Genomic DNA, 22,658 nt, shown 5'->3' on the forward strand with positions numbered 1-22,658 from the left:
CTCTCTATGAATAAAATTGTCTCATTTTCATGTAATATAGCTAATGTCACTCTTGTTGCCATGGAAACAAGTGTAGGCCTAAATGGTTTTCCACGCTGTCCGACTCGCTGTATTCTCTGTTTGTTGGATGTGACGCGGTGGTGCGCTAATACAGGGACATCATTTTATTTTTACTAACATTTTTAATATTAACCTGTCTATACCTTTAGAGAACCGGAAACACCGCTTGCTCCCCCCTCCAAGACTGGAGTTCGATGATACTGGCGTAAAACACAAATCACTCTACTAGGTATGGGAAGGAAGAAAAGTAGTTCATCCATTTACGTAAACTAGGAAATATCGCGATTTTGAGTTTGATAATTTTCATTAGGTTTTTCTTTAATCAAAGTACAGTACTGTATTAAGAATAAGTATTTTTACTCACGAAGTGAGTTATCCTTGCGAACGTATTCATTATGCAGCGTATATTATACTGTCTACAGCACATTAGCGTACAATATAGAGAAAGAAGTTAAATTGAAAAATAATCATAATATGAATATTTAAACACAATTTTGAAAATGGTGGCCGTTCATTTCGATACAGGCTTCAGTTCTTTTGTGCATATTATCGCACTATAGACTATTGCATCTAATTCCAATTGCCAGTTTCGACCTTCGTACTAGTAACTCATGTTGAAATAATTCTGTAGCTACTGTACGTACTGTAAATTCAATCTTCACTTCTGCCCGACCCGAAAATATAAAATTACTCAGACTTGCTATCTACTGTCCGTCCAAGTGGTTATGCCGCAGGATTGTAGAAAGGGAGAAAATCACGTGACAGTTAATTACTTAACGAGGCCCTTTTATTTAAGTTAAATTAAACAGCTGTATAATATTACGTAAACTTCCAGTTCCTAAGAGAAATTAATGTTTTCAGAAAAGAGCTAAGACAGCCCAGCTATTACAGAGGGGCGAGCAGAAGCAGGTGGGGGAAATCGGGATGCGACGTAGGCAAACGGACAGTACCTGTGCGAAAATATGATTCAATATTGAAAGCTCTTTCGTCACTGGAAAACGCGAACATATTTCTGGAACGTACTATACTCAGTAACTCAGTACTGCTTACTATCTGCGGTCTTGGTTCTGTGTGGAGTTGGAACTTCCTTAGTAGAAGGGGTGGGAGTGAAGTACATTCAAAAACTCAGGTACAATAAAAATTGAAGTGAAAATAAAATGATGTCCCTGTACAAAATATTGGAATGGAACGTAAAGAAATGGGCCACGCACCTAATCCCTTTCTCCCAAATTTTTCTTTCTACTTTTCTTAGTTTATTTTTTTTTCAAATAATTGAATTTCGGGAATTGGTGTCGGTCCTGGTGTCTGCCAAACGGCCTAACCTCTCCAAGTTATTGCGAATGCTCACAATGTAAAATTAAATGTAAATGTAAATTTTAACACTACGTCATACATTTAGAATACGGATTGTTCTACAAATGCTTAATGTAATATAGTCAATTTAAAAATAAAAAAGGCCACCGGCGTAGCTTAGGTGGTAGCGCGTTTGCCTCCTGATCCGAAGTTGCACTCGGGCGTAGGTTCGAATTCCGCTTGGGCTGCTTACCTGGTTGGCTTGTTTTTTTCCGTAGACGAATGTCAGATAAAAAATTGTAAATTTTTAACAAGGAAATAAATAAACTGCTAGTTGACAACATTTTATAAGATGATGGCCGTTTCGGTTGCGAAAGCATTTCTTTCCCCTTCTACTTGCCCTGAGTCCGTCAGTATAACAGACCGGTAGCTGTTACCTCTTATACCTGCACCCCCCAAGTTGTACACACAAGGAAATAAAATATTAAATAAGGTACATAAATGGATATAAAATACAGTGACACAGATGTTTAACAATTACAATATGTTTCAATATATTTTAGTGTTGTTTTTACAAAATTTTCAACTAATAATTAATTAAATAAAGGGATGTTAGTTTGTGTTATGAAGTCTGGGGGGAGTGACACAATGCAGATTGTCCCGTTGTGTATGCTGTAGAGTAGCAACTAGCAGTGAAGAAAACATTTATCATCTGCTGTCGGTAGGTTTTTAATGTGCCAGTTGATATAAACAGCAATGAAATGAAATATAAACGCTTGGTATAGATTTTCGAAATCTAGATTACCGGTAAACGTTTTCAATAATAAGAAATTTCACTATGTTCAAAGTCAATTAGTTGAACGTTAGTAAGATGGACAGTAGCATCTTCCCCTTCACGGATGGTAAAGAGTGTGAGTAGAGGGGAAAGCCTATCAACCAAACTGAAATAGGGATTAGTTATTTTTTTTTAGTAATAAGTTAAAGATTATCGAAACTCTAATAGCCTTGATTTATTAAATAAATAAAATGAATTTTCTTGTATTAATATTAGCTTAATTAGTTAATACTAATATAAAATTAATTTAATTTAATTAATTCTATTTTAAAATATAAGTATTCTGGTATTAAAATATACAAAAAAATTATAAATTTGCTTTCAAAGGGAACACGCGGAACTGTTCCGATTTAAAAAAGTGATCTCCACTTCAAAAAAGTTTGAGAGACGCTGGTCTAATGAAAGAAAGAAGAAGTAGAAGAAAAAGTACTGTTCGTAAATTTCTTCCTCTTGTTTCTGCCTCAGTTGACGAATCTATGAAGGTTAGCTTGGTGGTAAGGTGCACTAGTACAATTAAATGTATAGAAATTCCTCCTTACCTTAGCTGGACTGTACGGGGCCAGAACAGAGGACTGCTACCACTACACCGCTTGAGCCACAACTAGATAATGCCGCGATGGACTTTGTCCAGTTATTTTATAGTTTACAAACCTATGCAAATAAGTAGAGATAGTAGAGGGATGGAAATTGAAACTGGATCTCTCCCTCCCCGATTCTCGGGGGTTATATAGTTCCAGAGATAAGAAACTTTATCGTGGGGAACTCCTACAGTCGCGAGTTCCTGAATGGTCGAGCCCATGCAAGTCATATGGTTTATTGCTATCTGCTGTAGACAGGTTGATAAAACGTGTAATTTTCCGTATTGGCGGATACTTACAAAACCCCAACTTGCGTCTTAAAACAGTGGGGGAGGGACGAGTTATTTAACACGGAATTCCTCATACAGAGCTCAAGAACTGTGGGTGGAAAACCCTTGTTGACTAGCAGGTCGAGTAACTGCTTTAGACCCTTGATAACAGTGGTTATGATGAAAACCGGTAGATGTCCTTGGATCATACGGATATCCTGCAACACATGCATGGAGATACTACCCTCTTGAGTTGCGAGGAACATGTCAATAGTCTATTGCGTAAAAGAAGGAAACGTAAGTTGTAAGAATTGTTATTCCTTGTTACGCGAGGTCTTTACGTAATAACCAAGCTGGGTTCATATACGATAAGCGAGCATTACATGAGCGTGTGCATTATAGCATAGTGATTTAAAATAAACCACGAGTTTTGTGATTTCGGCATATAAAATAACATTTGAATTAATAGTGGTTGTTCGATTATACACAGAACCTTAAGGAGCAACATATTTCCATTTCTTCAAAATAAGGTAGGTCATGCTATTTCCATGGTTACAATGAATTTGTTTTCATCTCTATTGTAAAAATGTCTACAAGATTCAGCTTGGAGCAAAGATGAAATATTGCAGCATGGATGGATGTGTTCCAATCCCCCACAGTTGTTCGCAAAAAAAATATGAACCCTGTTTCAACAGTGATTCACTATCTACATATGACGACTTCGTGAAACCGGTTCAGTTGCTGGCAATTATTACAAAGCGAATAGCGGTCGACCACATACAGGCCGATTCCTTGAAAACATAGTTCCTGTACAAGAGACTTTCTTACGTAGTCCAAGCGAATCAACAAGACGATACAGTGCAGAATCTGGTCTATCCAGGTTAACTGTAGGGAAAATCTTGAAGAAGGACCTTGGGATGCGGCCATATCATATGCAGTGAAGATAGATTGGAAGAGGTGGACCAAAGCAGTGGCCATCACGTTCGCCGGATTTTACTCCCTGCGATTTTTGGTTGTGAGATATGCTGAAAGACTGTGTATGTGCAACCAAGCCATGTAATATTGACGATCTGCAAGAGAGAATAACTGATAAAATTCCTGTAGTTCTACAAGAAATGTGCATCCAAGCTTTGCTTACTAGGCCTACATGGGAAAGGTTCCTTACATGTGTTGAACATGATGAACAAGTGGAGAAATTTTGAAGTTACTGTATATAAGTGTGTGAATCACTACCCAGAAGTGTTAACATTTTTTAGAGACACGCTGTATTTCTAAAGATGGTATGGATTGCGGGTGGAACAAGATCGCACACGCTTCGGCATCTAAAACCGATCCTTCAGGTTCGTTGTGAAAAGTGGTAGGAAAATTTTACCTCCAGCCCTCTGCTATGGACAAAGTTCTTAACTTGCCTTATATCTACGACATAGAACTCATGGCTTTATTTCCTTTTGGAAAGACATCACGCTAAGTATTTTATCGTTCTTAAAATACCGGACGCCTCCAGCTGGGTTTCAACCTGCGACCTCGCATCTACTGTCATTATTGTACCACTGAACCTCCAAGGACGAAGCAAGAGGTATGTAATAATTGTTACGTGTCTTTTGGTTGGTTGTGGGTTCATTTCTAATGCTGAACACGAGACAGATATGTCTGTTTTCTTCTCGACTGATCTCTGTTTAATTGATGGATTTACCCTATTAATATTTGTGTATCTCGTACCATAGCTTGACAAATTTAAGATAACCAGGAAGTGTAAAATACAGAAGCCCACATTTTGCTTTGTATCTCATCAACTTTTGAAGCTATCCATGTGCAATTTTTAAGTCAGATTAGGAAGACTCTAATGAATATTTCCTTTAAAATTTAATAATGTAATGAACGTATAAAAATTTTAGTAGAATGATTAATTTTTAAAAAAAATCTCCTGAAAAATAATTTAAAACACTGAGATATAAGTGGCAATTTTTCTCATAAACTAGTGGAAGAATTTTTTAGATTTTGTTTTAGAAAGTCTACAGATATCATTCAATTTTGGTAACTAGGTTATTCTGAAATTAAGGTATGATTTTTTTTATATTTGAAAAATGTATCCAATTTTTTCAAATTTCTAAAAATAAATCATTTCTCATTCCTAGACTAACGTAGAAAAAGTAATTTTAGCTAGTAAAATTAAATGATACATCTAAGTTATATAAAAATTTGATTCTAATCTTCTAATCCTTCTACTAATTTATAAGAAAAATTCACATATCAGTTTTTCACTTTTTCTTTTTTTCATGAAATATTTTTTTTCAAAAAGCTTATTTCCGAAGACATTCTGAGCGAAAAATGTCATATAAACATTTGTCCTAATCTCAATATTTTCAGAATTACACTAATTTGAAGTTGTTTGTAAAATAGCCTACCGTTATTTTTAGTTTTAAGAGTAAAAAATATTACAGATAAAGAATGAACTATTCAGGAGTATAATTTCTTTAATTAGCTAGTATTATGAAGCTAAAAATATGTTGTGGATTCCATAGTTGCTTCGTACAGATTTTTTTCCCCCATTTTTAACTAGAAAAATAAATTTTCTTACGCATTTATCACCCCAATTGTTACAAATCACGCCACTCTTGTAAATTCTTTATGACTGTACATTAGCATGCATAATTAAACTGTAATGAATCAAGTTCCTAAAGTCGTATGATTTGTAACAATTTTTGTGATAAGTACGTAAGAATGACGTCATTTTTAGTTAAAAGTTTAAAAATAAAATCTGTACAAAGCAATTCACAACACATTTTCAGCTTCAGAACACTAGCCAATTAAAGAAATGATACTTCTGAATAATTCATTCTCTGTTTGTAATATTTTTTTTACTGTAACTAGAATTGAATCAGGGATTGCAGAAATAGCACATGTCACTATTTGTGGCGAAATGAGTTTTAGTTTCATGTATTGTTGATATAGGGCTATCATTCCATGCAGAAACCACATATGCTAGTATAGCCGTCTCACATTTGGAGATCTGTGAAATCCTGGAAGCGCGCAGAAACAACTCATGTCAAAGACATGTGCCGACACATTGGTTCCGATTCCAGACGGCAGATGTCTACGACACAAGGATACAAAAATTGATCCCACTGAATGACAAAATTATGTCTCAATTCTAGTGGTGAATACGTTGAAAAATAACTCAACAATTGCTATATCTATTCCAATAAAACTTTCCATGAAATTTTATTCTCTTTCTGTAAATGGCCCCAGGGAAACTTATTTTTACGGCCTTCGTAATTACGCTCGAGTGGCCAAAATTTGTGTAAGCACTTCTTTTGACGTTATTAAAACGATGGAAGAAAGAAGATTAATTTTTTTTCTCTACCCCCATGAGAATGGTTGCTTGTAAGTACAAAGGAGAATACCATATTTACCTTCTTCATTGGCATACCCAGACAAAATCGTGCCAATTCAAAAAGAGAAGCTTGACGACATACGCAAACTAATGCGTTACATACCACATGAATATCAAGAATTTTACAATAATATTGTGACAGCTGCAACGGGGGTCGAACACGCGTCCGACAGGGCGCGCGGCAGACGAAACGCTGGTACGTTGAGCATCTGCATGCTGAAGGGCAGAGGGGGTGTATTACGGCAACACGGCGAGGGGAGGTTGCGCGCGCAGCTGCTACTTGCGGAGTGAAGGGGGGACGGACCCTCCCGAATCGTCTAAAGGAGTCCGTCGAAGTGGAGATATCCAGATAATTCGAGAGAGCTATCTCTGGAGACCCGTATAAATTTCTCGTAACTATGGTTTAGCTATGAAAGAAGAAACGCGAGCGAACTTGAGCAGTTTTCAGTTTATTCAGCCATTCAGTGAGTAAGCCAGTGAACACAGGGAGCCAGCCAGTCTTGTGTACCGGAGTTCGACTTGAGTGTGCGTCCGCAACTGTGTCAGCATCCGAAGGCCTGAGTTCGAGTGCAGTGGACCGCAGTTGGAGGGACCTGAGTTCGAGTGCAGTAGACCGCAGTTCGAGGAACCTGAGTTCGAGTACAGTGGACTCTCTCTGAAGGTCTGTGGTTCGAGATACTGTGAACTCGAGTGACTGAGCTAGAAGAACTGTGAACTGAGAACTGACAGTTCTGATTTGTAAATAGTGCTTTGTGAACATTAGTTAAAATTCAGTTCATTGTTGTTCTCAATATTCCAAGTAAATTGTCATTGTCGTCTGTGGAGTGCAATAACGAATACTGTGTTACTGTGTGGAGAGCAAATTCCGTTGTTGACGGGAGTGAAGTTAAATTGTAGAGAGTGAAGAGTTATTGTTGTGACAATAAATTACATTGTTGTTGAGTTGAAATACATTTACAATATTCTCCAGTGGCCTATTGTGGAAAATAAGTGCATTTATATGCTGAACTTATGTATTAAGTACACAGTAGTCCTATGCATATATTATATCCCTAATTTGACAAATAAACTTTAGTTGAACTGAAATTATGATACTACAATTTTGATTCCTTGCAGAAACAGCTCATGGCAAGCTAATATATATTGATTTATTTCATTAACAATTCATTAGATTCCAATAAATTTGGTATAAAACGACACATCTATTAGGCTTCTGTCTGAAGAAGCCAGTACTATAACCAGTGATGTGGTCTACCACTAGTAATGCCGTGTTTTGTGTCTACTGAAAAATTTAGTTTTCTTGACATTGCTGTTTCTGCAATCCCCGATTCAATTATAGTATAGACTTTTCACACAGTCACTGGGATTTTTCCTAAATCCCTTGCCAGTTTTTAGTATTTCTGTAAAGAGAAAGTTTACGACTGAAAAATCCAAATATTGTTAAGTAAATGTTTTGTCTCACATCCTTAAGAATTTTTAGGTGTACTAATGTGTGTCCGCTTTTCATATAGCTCACTTGCATTCAAGACTGACAAAATGTGATTTTTTTTTTAACGAAGTTTATGGCTGAACCACAAATTTGAACGTGTGCCATCCCGATTAAAACTTCTCGGAACGCCATAACAAACGCCTGAAAAAAAGACCTTTGTGCGAGATCGTGCGTATTTGCTTGGTTTCCGCACAAAACCTATCCGCGGAAAGTGTAAAATTCCACATTCAGTATTCCAAACCTAACACACATAACAATTTCCCTCTTCTTACCGCTTAAGTGACATATTGATTTTACTGCTTTAGGCTTTTAACATATTATTTTTAGAGACGTTCAATATAGTAATAATTATAAATTGGAAACTTACCACTGCAATTTCACCTAAATTGCACTGTTAATTATTGTTTTTAAATATTTGCAAAAATTAAGTAAACTCTACAACTCCACTAAAGTTACTGGATTCGTGATGCAAGTAACATTAAGGAAGCCGTGAAAAAATCAACAAGATTCCAGACTCATCATAGACTGGGGGAAAAAAAGACAGACGTATATCACGGCCTACTGGAGTATAGTAAACACAGAAAACATTTTAAAGCAACAATGTTGAAGATAGATATTTTTGTTTTGCAAATTTGCCGTCATTGAACAGAAACCAGGATGGAGATTTCATTGCAACTAATTAGAAATTCCTCATTCAGGTATGTAATAAACGATCTTCGCACAAAATAATGTACGATACACGAGCGGTATGTTTTCTTTCAATTCTCGGAAATTAAAAAAGCTCAACCACGTTTCGCTTTTTCAAACTTTTCCTCGAACATGAAAACTTCAACATACCGCTCTTGTAACGCATATTACTATTAAAACTGAACTGTCAGAGAAAGATCAAGATCCTCGAGGGTCCTACGTGCCATTATAAATCAGTTTCCTGGTCGTCAAACGTTAAAAGTCCCATGCGTTCAGTTACGAAGCGTAGGAGCGGTCTTGATAACGTGATGATAACAAATAGGAAGTATTGGCTGGCTCATTTCAAGTCACCTTGTTGAAATTTACGTGAGGTTTGTAACTGGAACTGGAAAAATAATGTTCGGTAATTTGGTAACTCGACGGGTAGTTGTACGCCGCCATAAATTTCATCGCATATCACAGTTTGTAATTGATTTTTTTCCTCCATTGTAACTAAAAAAAAAAAAGACATCTATATATATATATATATATATATATATATATATATAATTAGAACTGGTAATGGAAATTACGGGAAAACGGGTGAATCGATTTTAATGAGTGACCCGTCATTTTGAAGCTTGGCATCCAAGGATTTTCAGAAAAATAGTAACTTTCAGTGAATCGTTAGTTTTCCTACATAATTTTCCTATTTTTTTAAATCCACTTTTCGTCAATTTTGAGAACTAATTGCATTTCAGAATAAAACAAAACACACACTACAATAAACAATAGGCTATTACACGAAGGTCATGACTTGAGGATTACTGACATATTTAGAGTTCAAATTCAATTGGTTATTAAAAACTTCAAGACTTACTAAAATAATTTACAGGTCTTATTCTGCGGTGTGTAATTTTCTGAGTACAGCTGTGTATTGGATATTAAAATCTACAAATCTTGAGATGGTTTGATGACATTATTACTATTAGAAATGAAATATTATTATATGTAATGTCATGATGCGACTATTTTTCATTAATTATTCATATTAATGCTATATTGATGATATGAAAATGAAACGTTTTGGGGTTATATAAGTAGCTGTAGAGAATATCTTAAATTAGATCTTCATTTCTACAGTTAATTGTGCGTATATACATATATATATATACCACTGTGTGTTGTCGTGTTTGAAATCAGCTTGTATAAATATAATGTTGTTATGCTTTTGAAGTGTAGTGTCGCCAATTCAGCGGTTTTCCTCTCCATCTGGAATATTTCCCTGTTAGTTTAACGCCTAAATTTAATGAAATTTGTATCGTTGATGCTGGGATTTACCGGCTTTCCTGACCCTCACAGTGGCAGAATAATCTCTTTCACATTAGTAACTTGTAAATCTAGCGCCTCCTGAACTACTTCATAGCGTATTTTCAACAATTTGAGTTGGCAATATTGTTCATGTACTTTACTACTCTTCGTCCTTGGGGGACGCGATGTCAGGGTCTTCTCTTCTTTCTGCGGTAAAGTAGCCTAACATACAGGAGTCTGCATCTATTGGTTTCACATGCTATAATCGACAACGTATCTTGCAAGAATTGTGTCAAGACAATAAATACCAGAAAATATTTTATAAATGTTTGGAAAAGTGGACAATGGGAATCTTGTTAGGCATATAGACGGAACATGGGACAATTGTCTTTTTTTATTAATTGGTTATTTTACGACGTTTTATCAACTGCTATCATCGTTATCTAACGTTCAGTGATATGAAGGCGATAGTAATAACTGTACTACTGTTTCATTGTAATTTGACCCTCTGATGTAATGTCATTTATGTGTAATAAATGGACGAAAAGTAGGCTATAAATACGGGACGCCCTGAAGATAGAATCACACAAATCAGAATCCCTAAACTAGCATAAAAATATACTAATCTAATAGCAGAAGAAACGTGGGTAGACCAAAGAAGAGATTGTCCGAACAATACGGAAAAATTTGGTCGATATCTGGTAGAGTTCCTGGGTAGCTCAGTTGGTAGAGCGTTGGTGCGTTAAGCCAAAGGTCCCGGGTTCGATACCCGGTCCTGGAACAATTTTTCCTTTGAAATTATTCAAATCATCTTCACAGGAAGCTATACCTGAAAGCTAGATTTACATAATACACGTCACTGTACGTTACAGAAAACCACAATTCAAGTCACACGGAGTTTGTGTGCACTCATTGTTGGTTGCTTGACGGTTGTTAGCCATTTTGAGGTCTGTGGATATAAAGGGAAAAATTGGGTCGGTGTCTGGTAGAGTTCCTGGGTAACTCAGTTGGTAGAGCGTTGGTGCGTTTAGGCAAAGGTCCCGGGTTCGGTACCCGCCCCCGGAACAATTTTTCCCTTTGAAATTATGTAAATCATCTTCACAGGGAGTTATACCTGAAAGCTAGATTTGCATAATACACGTCACTGTTCGTCAACAGAAAGCCACAATTCAAGTCACATAGAGTTTGTGTGCACTCAGTTTGCTTGACGGTTGTTAGCCCACTTTGAGGCCTGTGGATATAAAGGGAAAAATTGGGTCGGTGTCTGGAGAGTTTCTGGGTAGCTCAGTTGGTAGAGCGTTGGTGCGTTTAGCCAAAGGTCCTGGGTTCGATACTCGGTCCTGGAACAGTTTTTCCCTTGAAATTATTCAAATCAACTTCACAGGGAGGTATACCTGAAAGTTAGATTTGCAATATGGAGCCAGAACTGATTACTAGTTCAAAGAAGAAGAAGAAGATGATGATGATGATGATGATGAAGATGAAGAAGAAGAAGAAGAAGAAGAAGAAGAAGAAATAGGAAAAAATAACACACGATTTGTCCCCTGTATTTGTGTCCCTCGAGACAAAATTCCTGAACTCGTCACTGCAGCAGCTATTGTGGACAAGTGATTATACGATTTCTTTATACCACGCGAGTGTTGTGTTGAGCAATGCCTGAGCTGTTTGCACTCTTCGTCTAATGTTCGTTATCAATAATGCGTGTTTGCCAAAGGTTTTATTGTGATTTGCATACTCCTTCATCCGTGCAAGAACACCGATGTCCACTCGATGAAGATCGTTGCGCCATGCACGTGCTGGTATACATTATCATGGCCAAGGTCCCAGGTATCGTGTGTCAGCACTTTACACTCGTAACTTGATCCGAGATCCAAGGCCGCGAACACTTACGATTGCAGTTTGCATCAGCCAATGGAGTCGAGACACACCTCAAAGTTTGGTGGGTGTTTCCTTGACGTCATTAATTTTACTGTAAGAGTCTTTATCATCTTGTTTGATTGAAGTGCTGAGTAATTTCTGGAGCTCGACTGTCCCTGACGTAAGATATCTCTTTAGTCCCTTGTAACTCTTGATTCTTAATATAAATACAGAATAGACTACACGAAAACATTTTAAACAAAGGCCTATAGACTGTGATTTGAGGACATGTTGATGATAATTTTACTGATAAAAACTGTTTCTCTCTTGTACTGACTAAGATAATTTATAGGTGGAGACAGAACGATTTCCTTGGGGTGTGGGACACATTGATATGAAAAAATAATCTCATTCATAAGTGCATACTGTCATCATGAGTATACGAAGTGGCCTACACACAAAAAGAGACACATACATAGTGAAAAATAAATATTCATTATGCTCTCTCAAACCTATACGCTGCTTAGCTAAGTACAGCAAAACGTTAATTATATAAAATATTTGAAGGGTTCAGAACCATAGTGGGCCAAACGCCATTTACTAAAACCGTAGAAAACAAGGGTTAAAATGAAGTTATTACCATAATTCAATGGAAACATATAGCAAGTAATATAAAGTATACACATTAAAACTAAATGATATGTCAATCTTCATTAACCTATGGTATTCACTTAACTTTAACCCTTGCTTTCTCCGTTTTTAATAAATGGCGCTTGGCCCACTGTGGCTCTGAACCCTTCATTTATTGCGTATGTTTGTTAACAAGATCCTAAGATCCTTGTGCGAACTAGAGAGCTATACCATCACTGATATGGTAGAATGCTTCATACTTATCCACTTTGCAAGGCTATGGATCTGTGAAATTTTTAACTTCTACATATTTATACCAATTAATCTGAACCTTTTACCACACATTTTTACAACATTTTGAAACTAAAGAAAAAACGTATTTTACAAACAACTTTAAATTAGTGTAACTCTGAAAATATTGAGAACATTAACTACCGGTATGTTTATATGACATTTTTTGCTCAGAATGTCTTCAGAAATAAACTCCGTGAAGGACGGTAAATCCTCGTAAATCAGCCTGTATATTAGCAGTAAATTATAAGGTAATAATCTGATTTATACTTTGTATGCAGTTATGGTAATACTAGGACTTTTATTTACTACACCCTAAGGAAATGTGGAGCAAATACAAGCACTCAAAGTTATGTTGAATACCCACCCCATTGTGCTTCACGATGATGCTCACTGTCACGTGACTGCCCAAGGGGTTAATTTACTCAACATGTGGAACTGGAAAATTCCGGAGTATCCTCTGTATTCTCCTGCAACTACAACTTTTTTTTCTACAATGAAAAACCACTGTGAGGGGTACACTTTTTAAATAGACAGGCCATTATAACAGCTATAGAGCTTAGAACAAAGTGACGCTGTGGATGACATCCGTCGCCTACCAGAGGCGTGGGGACTGTACTTGATATTGGAGGAGAGTACTTTTAAGAACTGTAAATTGTGAATAAATAAGCTTTTGATCTTAAGGGGAGAGGATGGTATTTTTTTTTACTTTTTTCCTATTTGGTGTAAAATATTAATTTTTTGTATGCAGAGAGCTCATAGCTGTGGCAACTCAACCAAATAAAAAATTATTTGGGGGCCCAAGTTTGAAAAAAATATACCCAATGCAGGATTATACTAAAACCAATATATCTAAACCGTTTTTAAAGATAGATTCAAACAGTTTTTTGCAATGTATTTGCGAAAGTATGTTCTACAAACTGTCTGTAACAGAATTTTGATATTAGTTCCTACGTTTGTAAAATAAACAATTAAAATTTAATAACAATTTTCTGATTTCCTTTCTTGCAAACAAGCGGACGTATTTTTTAAATTAAACCAATTAACAAAATTCTGTTACAGAGAAAAGTTTCCTAATAGTCAAAAGAATGTGTGTTCTAAATTTCATGCATGTATCTGTAATAGTTCAGAAATTATATCCATTTTTGCCTGGCAGTGTAGCAAAAAAAATGAAGTTACTGGAAACCGATAAAAGCGGGCGTGTGATTTAAAAATCCTTAGCGCAGGAAGTTTAAAAATGACGTCTGAACATCCGATAAGGGCATAAATAGCCACAAAATGTTATGAAATGCATTTCACACTTATCAAAGGGTATTTTAAAGAAAAAAAAAACATTTTTTTTATTTAATTTACCGGAAACAACAATAAAAGTGGGCGAGTGATTTAAAAATCCATAACGAAGGAAGTTTAAAAATGGCTACTCAACATCCGATAAGGGCTCAAATACCCACAAAATCATATTGCTATGCGTTCCACATATATCACAGACTATTTTAAAGATTTTTTTTTTAATTTACTCATTTTTCACCAAAAAATACCATCCTCTCCCCTTAATCAAGTTGTTGCCACTAATTTTCGAATGACTCGTGACTGTTTCGAGTTCTCCACACTTCTATTCCAAATCATCTTCGTTCCCGGTTTAACTACTTATCCTCCAATCACAATCTAAACACCAGGTCACAGGAGAGCCAAATCCTAGCAATTCCTCCCCATAGAACATCCCACTATTCATCCTCTTTTACTGTCTCAGTCCCCCGTGAATGAAATTCTCTACCTCAGAAGATTAGGGGCTGCCAGACAATAACCACTTTCAAGAAAAGGCTAAACGATTTCTTAGGGGCGCAGTCAAATTGAAGTTATAATTGTGATCGACTTTAATAATTTAATTTAATTTAGGTATGACTATCATTACTACTATTATTATTATTATTATTATTATTATTATTATTATTGTTATTATTATTATTATTATTACATAATTATTTTATTGGTGTTGTGAAGATAAAAAAAGTCATTGTATTATATTAATTACTAGCCGTACCCGTGCGCTCCGCTGCACCTGTTAGAAATAAATATAAAGTAATTACATAATCAAAATAGGACGTTTGATCCAGGGAACATTCGTCTTTGATAGAAGGATAAATCGTTTAATATGTTACATAATTTAAATTTTATTTAAATAATTAAAATGCGATCATTTTGGTCCAGAGATCACTCAGAAGTTACTGTAATAACATTATAGCAATATGTCCATCTAGAGAAACTACACTTTCCAGTGGTGAAATAATAATTAATTATACAAATCTGTTAATTTAGCTTCCGATATTACTTCATACAAACACAGAAACATTCTCTGTAGGCTATGTTTCATAGATTTCGATTGTTGTTGTCCAAGACCCCTTATAGACGTAGTCATTTGTTTTTCATTTCATTACACCGCCTTAGATAGCATTGTATTTTAATTTTGAAACGCATTTATCTCATTAAATATCAGTCCTATCAAAATTTTGCATGGAATAAAACTTATCGGAAATCATTTTTAAAGAACCTTTGTTATGTAACACATTTCACAAAAATCAATAATAAGCGAGATATTTCGATTTATTTAATTCAGACCCCCTTATAACCCCCCTTTTAAATAACGTATTTTGAATGTCATATAGCTTAAAATCTAAGTTACAGCGAACTTAATTTATATTTCAATTTTCATATAAATCGGTTCAGCCATTATCGCGTGAAAAGGTAACAAACATACAGACAGACATACAAACAAAAATTTCAAAAAAGCGATTTTCGGTTTCAGAGTAGTTAATTATATATGTTAGGACCAATTATTTTTGGAAAATCGAAAATTACCAGAAAAATTTCGGCTACAGATTTATTATTAGTATAGATGTAATATATTGCCTTGTATTGTAGTATTGTATTGCTTTGAATTGTATTGTATTGTATTAATTATGTTATATTCATAGCATTGTAGTAATTTTCTATCATACTGGTTGAGTGGAAGAGAAGGCCGAATGGCCTTAACTCTGCCAGTTAAAATAAACCATTATTATTTTTATTATTATTATTATTATTATTATTATTAATATTATTATTATTATATTGACTTAAAATTTAAATGTAACTTACTATCTTAGTTGTGTGCGGGTAATGAAATATTAGAATGACATGACACAAACATAGCAAAATATTGTTTTTCGCCATTAGTCCATAATATATGTCCTTGGTAGACAAATGATACTTGAAGCTCTGTCGTGATAAGGAAGTCTTGCAGTTGTGGGAGGCAGATATTGTAGCATTGACATTGCCCCTCGTAATCACTACCTGATGCAATATGATGTAAGCTTAACGTAATTCGAAGATCAAGTCTCAGATATTGTAACACAATACAACACCTGTCACTGATAGATTAAACAAATTGTTATCATACATATGTCTTATCGATCAGTTCTTTGAGGTACAAAAATGATTTCCGTTAACTCTTTCTTTATTTCTGAAATATTTGATTCTATAAATATCTGGGGGATTAACTTTCATTTTTAAACAGTACCTATTGACGCACGTACAATTTATATTTAGTTACCGTATCAAAACTATGGTTCCGAAACAGAGTCGTGTACAACCGGTTATGAAAAATAGGAATTATTTATTACTTTTGAACGCCTGGCGCTGTAGTCAGTATGCAAAGCTCTTCCGTCTCGCGGAATGTCCCAGTGATCGGTCAGACGTCTCCAAAAGCGTACTCGCGAGTAAGCCCCTGAACGGAACCGAAGCCAGTACGTAATGAGCGCGCTCCGCCTCACCCATCCCCACCTGTACTGTACTCAATGTTTATGCGCAAACGAAGAGCAGTGGCGGACTGCCATTATCACTGTGTTGGTCAGTGTGTTCCACCTTTTCACAATGTCTTCTAATCATGGACGTAGTACATACTGTACAAGGATGAATAGGAAGAGAATTTTTTTTTAGTTGGGAGAATGTGAAATGCTTAATTTGTTCGAAAATTCTTAAGGGTGTGTTAAAATTCAACATGCGACGTCACTACTCGACTCTTCACAAAGAACTTCATACAATTGCAGGCATGTTGGACATGTGAAAATAATTTATTTTGGGGTTATTTGTATAACTGTTGGTTATACATAATAAGCAGTATATTACAAAACGTTTACACTTAGTTCGGCACGACAAAAATATAGTTTTTCGTTTAATTTTAGGTCATATGCGTAGGCCTACAAATATGTTGATAAATATAAAACAAGAAAATACAAACACAAATCACACACGTGTCCTCAGTCTTAAACAAAAAAAGGGTTTTGCTAACTATGTTTTAGCTTGGAATATTGGAAAATCAATGAAGCCCTTTACAGAAGAATCATTTGTAAAATCGTGCATACAGGACGTTACTAAAACTCTGTGTTCAGAACAAAGTCAAAGTTCAAGAAAATTAAAATGTTTCCAATAACATTTCAGAGAAGGAATTTCAAGACTGCAAATGTAATTCAATCTAAAGTCGAAACCGTAATTAACCAGTTTGTGGCTTACTCACTTGCATTGGACGAAAGCACAGATAGAAATGACAAAGCTCACCTAGCCATTTTCATCCGAGGAGTTAATGAACATTTTACTATGTCTGAATGTCTTCTAGATCTAATATTACAAAATACAACTGGAGAAGATCTTTTCCTGGCACTGAAAGGCACAATAGAACAGAAGAGGTTGAATTTGCAAAGGCTTGTGTCTATAGCAACAGACGAGGCTCCAGCTTCATAGTATGTCAAAATAATATAGAAACGTATGATATTTCTTATTCTTTTGATGTTATTATTTGTAAACCTAAGCAGACCGTTGCCGCGATCCCCTACTGATCACTCCCATCTGTTGAGGAACTAGTCTCTCCCCCTTCTCTAGCCTTACAGCACACTGTGTTCGGCGGGCAGCATCGAGAGCACGAATGACGATACGCTTTTTGGAGACCTCTGGGTTTAACGAATATTCGAGTTGTTTTTCACTCTTTGTGGGTGAACGGCTGAGGCAGACCACATAGAGCCATGTAGGAATTCCAAGAGCTCTCGGAAGAACGCGATTATCCTCATGTAGGCCTACTATTTAATTGATAATTCTTCTCTATCACTACAATCAATCATCCATCCATTGACTCATTGATTCATTCATCCATCGATTCGTTAATTGATTCACTGATTGGTTCATTCATTCTTTCATTAATTGATTCATTCATTCATTTAGGTTTTTCAAACTTTTCCTCATTTTGTAAAAAGCACTTCCCAACCTTGTATCTAACGTTATATACTATTTTCTAATAGTTTGCATATTAAATAATTTCATTTTTGCACGAACGTGTGTGTTTTTTTTTTGCAGTAGTTACAGCTATTGTTGTTAGCCTTGAAAGTTAGAATTCCCGCACAGAAACTTGCTGCTGGGAAAACCATTCTTCATAACATAAAACTGTACTGAAATAAATCCATTACAGTGCACTTATTGTTACTTAGTTGTCATTACAGTGCAGTTTTGTGAAGGTTATGGAATAATACTGCTCTAAATTTTGAATGCAAAATATATTGTATTTGTAATTTTAAAAATATGATCGTGCAAAAAACGTTGTACAATACACGTTTGTGGAGTGCATTACAAAATGTCGGAAATTAAAAAATTCGCTCTGCTTATTTTTCAAACTCTTCCTCGATTTTGTAAAAAGCACTTTCGTATCTTGATCGTAATATACTATTAATTACTTAACCTTTCCAATAGTTCAGTAAAATAACTTGCACACGGTAATATGCACAACGTAAGGAAGGATCTTAGTTTGCAAAAATCGTAAAACGTAATAATAGGATAGCGTGTCTTGTCTTCTGAAAATTCCGTATACTGTATACTGTAAATATAACGTCTTTTGCGAGTGAAGGTATGTTTGTAGGTATTTCTTTTAACAAAGTTCCAGTAACCAGATAGTAGTTCCAAAAAAGTAATCTTTACGTTAAGTTTCAGTAAAGTGTTCTGACGTATTCATTCATTTATTTTATTCCATAGATCTTACATGACCAATGAAGCTTTAAGATGTGGAACATGTTAACATTTTACAATATTACAATTACAATTTTTACAAATTTTTATAGTTTTACAATTTAGTAATTTTCTACAATTTTTACAATTTTGTACAATTTTTTTACATTTTGGCGAGATGTAGTGAGATGAGATGAGGTCCGAGGATTAGCCAAAATATTATCCGGCATTTGCCTTTTCGGTGGGGGAAACCTCGGAAAAACCCAACCAGGTAATCAAATCAAAGGGGTTGATGCCAAGGACTCGCCATAGACCATCTGGCTTCAGTCCCACGGCTGGGGAAAACCTCCGAAGAAACCAAAGTCCAAAGGGGGATCCAACCCAAGCCCGAACGCAGCTCCGGATCAGCAGTATGTATGTATGTAGCCTATGTATGTATGTATGTATGTAATTTTATATTTAATTTTCTAAGCTCGCAAGAATTAGGCCTACATAATATGCAGTCCCTGAAGTAGTATCAGCGCGTTGTGTTATATCCCCACTAATCTATATGAAGTTTTCAGTATGGAAGTTGAATAATATGGACGATAACGGACATTCTTGTCTGTCTCATAAATTTACTCCCTGCGAGCTTAACATTTAGTGACTTATCTAGAGATATCGGTGAAAATATTAGTTGTATATCATCGCATGATTTTGTAGTGCACCGTGTAGACAAAGATCTTTTTGTTATCGAAGAACATTCAAGCATGAGTAATATTACATAATATTTGTGTATACATATAATGGTATTTAAATGACATACTGAAATACATTTTAAGGGGTTAGGTACAGCTTACAGCAGTAAAATTTTGGAAATATTGACCATTTTTTACCTCCATTACTGTATGTATGTAGTGTTTTTTTGTAACGCAGTTTTACACCTGGTTGAGTGTTAGAGAAGGCCGCATGGCCTTAACTCTGCCAGGTGAAATAAACCATTATTATTATTATTATTTTTATTATTATTATTACGAGTATAGTAATTATGAATATCAGTGCACGATTTGTAATGTTCAGTATTATTCCTAACATGTAGGAGATATGCCAAGACAAACATGGACGGTACAGTAAGAATACCTTAGTTAACAAAGAGCGGTCGACAGTGTTCTCTAACACCAGCTCCACATAAATAATCCTAACAGCTTTCTTCTGCAAAAGTAGAAATCTTTTAGTTGAAAAATAGTTGCCCCACAACAAGATTCCATAATTTAGGTGGCTGTGAATAAATCCATAATTTACCGTGATTATTGTTTCAGCTGCCACGCTATGATTAATATGTGAAGTCCAACCCATGCCGGGTTCAAGATAAATACCAAGAAACTTAGTTGAATCATTAGAATTTCCATTACATCTAAGATTAAATTTAATATCATTGACTTTATCTAGGTTGAGAGAAAGAGAATTTGCATTGTAGCACTCTATTACAATGTTAGTCAAATGACCTAGTTTTATATTATAAAGTTCTTCGTTACTGAGATTAATATTAACTAGATCATCAGCATACAAGTAGGTTTGAAAACATTCATCTTGAATATTAGCAGGAAGGTTATTAATATAAATAATGAATAAGGGACCTAGTACTGACCCTTGTGGAACACCATGCTTAATTAATTTGTATTCAGACTTATTACGTTCATTGATATACACTGACTAAAATGTATTAGTAAGATACGAGTTTAATAAATAAAGGGACGAATTATTAAATCCATAAAACTTCAACTTTTGCAGAAGTATTGTGTGTGATAGGCCTACTATATCAAAAGCTTTCGTCATGTTAAACAATCTACGTAAAACTGTGTCACCATGTTCAAGATATTCAAAACTACGTTTAAGAAAGTACTACAAGACTTTAGAAAATCGTACTGAGATTTAGAAAATAATGCATAATCTTGAAAATAGTTATAAATTTGTTTTTATTAAGGTTTCAAATAGCTTAGAAACAACTGGTAAGATACTAATAGGTATATAATTCCCTAAATCACTTCTGTTGTCCCATATTAAGAAGAACTTGTCTATTGGATCCGCTATCAACAATCCTGAAAAATAGCACTATTTTTTTAATTGTAACATCTGTATTCAACTTACAGTAATAGAAGACCTTAAAAGATTTTGTGGAACAGAAATTACACTGATGTTGTCATGGAAATGATTACACCATATAAAAAATAGTAATATGCGTTACAAGAGCGGTATGTTGAAGTTTTCATGTTCGAGGAAAAGTTTGAAAAAGCGAAACGTATTTTGTGCGAAGATCGTTTATTACATACCTGAAAGAGGAATTTCTAATTAGTTGCAATGAAATCTTCATCTTGGTTTCTGTTCAATGACGGAAAATTTGCAAAACAAAAATATCTATCTTCAACATTGTTGCTTTAAAATGTTTTCTGTGTTTACTATACTCCAGCAGGCCGTGATATACGTCTGTCTTCCCCCCCCCCCCCAGTCTATGATGAGTCTGGAACCTTGTTGATTTTTTCACGGCTTCCTTAATGTTACTTGCATCACGAATGCAGTAACTTTAGTGGAGTTGTAGAGTTACTTAATTTTTGCAAATAATTAAAAACAATAATTAGCAGTGCAATTTAGGTGAAATTGCAGTGGTAAGTTTCCAATTTATAATTATTACTATATTGAACGTCTCTAAAAATAATATGTTAAAAGCCTAAAGCAGTAAAATCAATATGTCACTTAAGCGGTAAGAAGAAGGAAATTGTTATGTGTGTTAGGTTGGGAATACTGAATGTGGAATTTTAGACTTTTCGCGGATTGGTTTTGTGCGGAAACCAAGCAAATACGCACGATCTCGCACAAAACAATGTGAACGAGTTCATTTTTTTACTAAGGAGAAGTCCTCATATACTTGAAAGGAGTTTATTGTAACCCATGGAGTGGTTTTAATACAGTAATAGTACCTCGTCGCTACATAAACCATGCACGAGTTTAAGAGAATCTAAAGAGGGATGATGGATATTTTGAACGTGTCGGGCAACTGGCGATACACCGGTACGGTATAAGATTAGCAAGCGGTACTTGTTCCCAAGGTTGAGCTGGGCGTGGTTTGGAATCCGTATGGACCCATTACTTGTTTTTTTATTGTCCATGTTTTTGCCAACTGTCAAGCGAATTTCAGGTAAACCAGTCGCGAATCCATGGACTCTTATCCAAAATGCCATCTCGCTTTCACCAATTCCGTGGACTCTGACACAACCCCATACAAGTCTTCGGCAACTATACCCCCTCTGCCTCAAATTACTCTTTCGTCACTAGAAATATCGTACACTTGTTTTAGGGAGGTCAGAATATAGAGGGTGGTCACCGGCGTTTTTACTGAGCTTGATGATCGTGTGATTGTATAGGGTAAAGGTTGGTAATATTGTGATACTAATAATATTATGGTAGTTCTTTTTGAGAATGTTTTAACATTTTACTGAGCGAGAGGAAGATCGATTTTTTGCTTCAACGTATTAAGGGAATGTTCGTGGACAAGTTTCTGCACAAAACCGGCACTTCTCTCGCTCAGTAAAATTGTAAAAAAAAAAAAAAATTGTAGGTTATTTTACGACGCTTTATCAACATCTTTGGTTATTTAGCGTCTGAATGAGATGAAGGTGATAATGCCGGTGAAATGAGTCCGGGGTCCGGCACCGAAAGTTACCCAGCATTTGCTCATATTGGATTGAGGGAAAACCCCGGAAAAACCTCAACCAGGTAGCTTGCCCCGACCGGGAATCGAACCCGGACCACCTGATTTCGCGGCCAGACGCGCTGACCGTAAAAAAATTCTCAAAAAGAACTATCATAATATTATTAGTATTACAATATTACCAACCTTTACTGTATGGAATAAATTAAAGATCATTATGCATATTGCATTACGAGTTTTAATTTTTATTTTATTTTATTTGTATCCTTTAGCCTA

At 35.4% G+C, this 22,658-nt stretch overlaps 2 protein-coding genes and 1 long non-coding RNA gene across 6 annotated transcripts in view; 2 read left to right on the top strand and 1 right to left on the bottom strand.

Moving 5' to 3' along the window:
- Roc2 (Regulator of cullins 2) overlaps nucleotides 1-22,658 on the top strand; it is a 298,758-nt gene that overhangs the window by 106,548 nt on the left and 169,552 nt on the right. The gene's annotated exons all lie outside the window — the stretch shown is intronic.
- LOC138696944 (facilitated trehalose transporter Tret1-like) overlaps nucleotides 1-22,658 on the bottom strand; it is a 119,732-nt gene that overhangs the window by 93,078 nt on the left and 3,996 nt on the right. The window contains exon 1 of one of the 4 annotated variants that reach the window (XM_069822462.1): nucleotides 2,728-2,870. The exons of 2 other annotated variants lie outside the window; for them this stretch is intronic. The gene's annotated coding sequence lies outside the window, so the exon portion shown is untranslated. Of the gene's footprint in view, nucleotides 1-2,727; nucleotides 2,871-22,658 lie in introns of those variants that run through there. One more of the 4 variants, XM_069822464.1, reaches the window with a different exon arrangement.
- LOC138696946 (uncharacterized) overlaps nucleotides 1-22,658 on the top strand; it is a 122,077-nt gene that overhangs the window by 43,408 nt on the left and 56,011 nt on the right. The window lies entirely within an intron of this gene.

The sequence above is a fragment of the Periplaneta americana genome, chromosome 3 (genome assembly GCF_040183065.1).
Source record: "Periplaneta americana isolate PAMFEO1 chromosome 3, P.americana_PAMFEO1_priV1, whole genome shotgun sequence".
Classification (NCBI taxonomy): Eukaryota; Metazoa; Arthropoda; class Insecta; order Blattodea; family Blattidae; genus Periplaneta; species Periplaneta americana.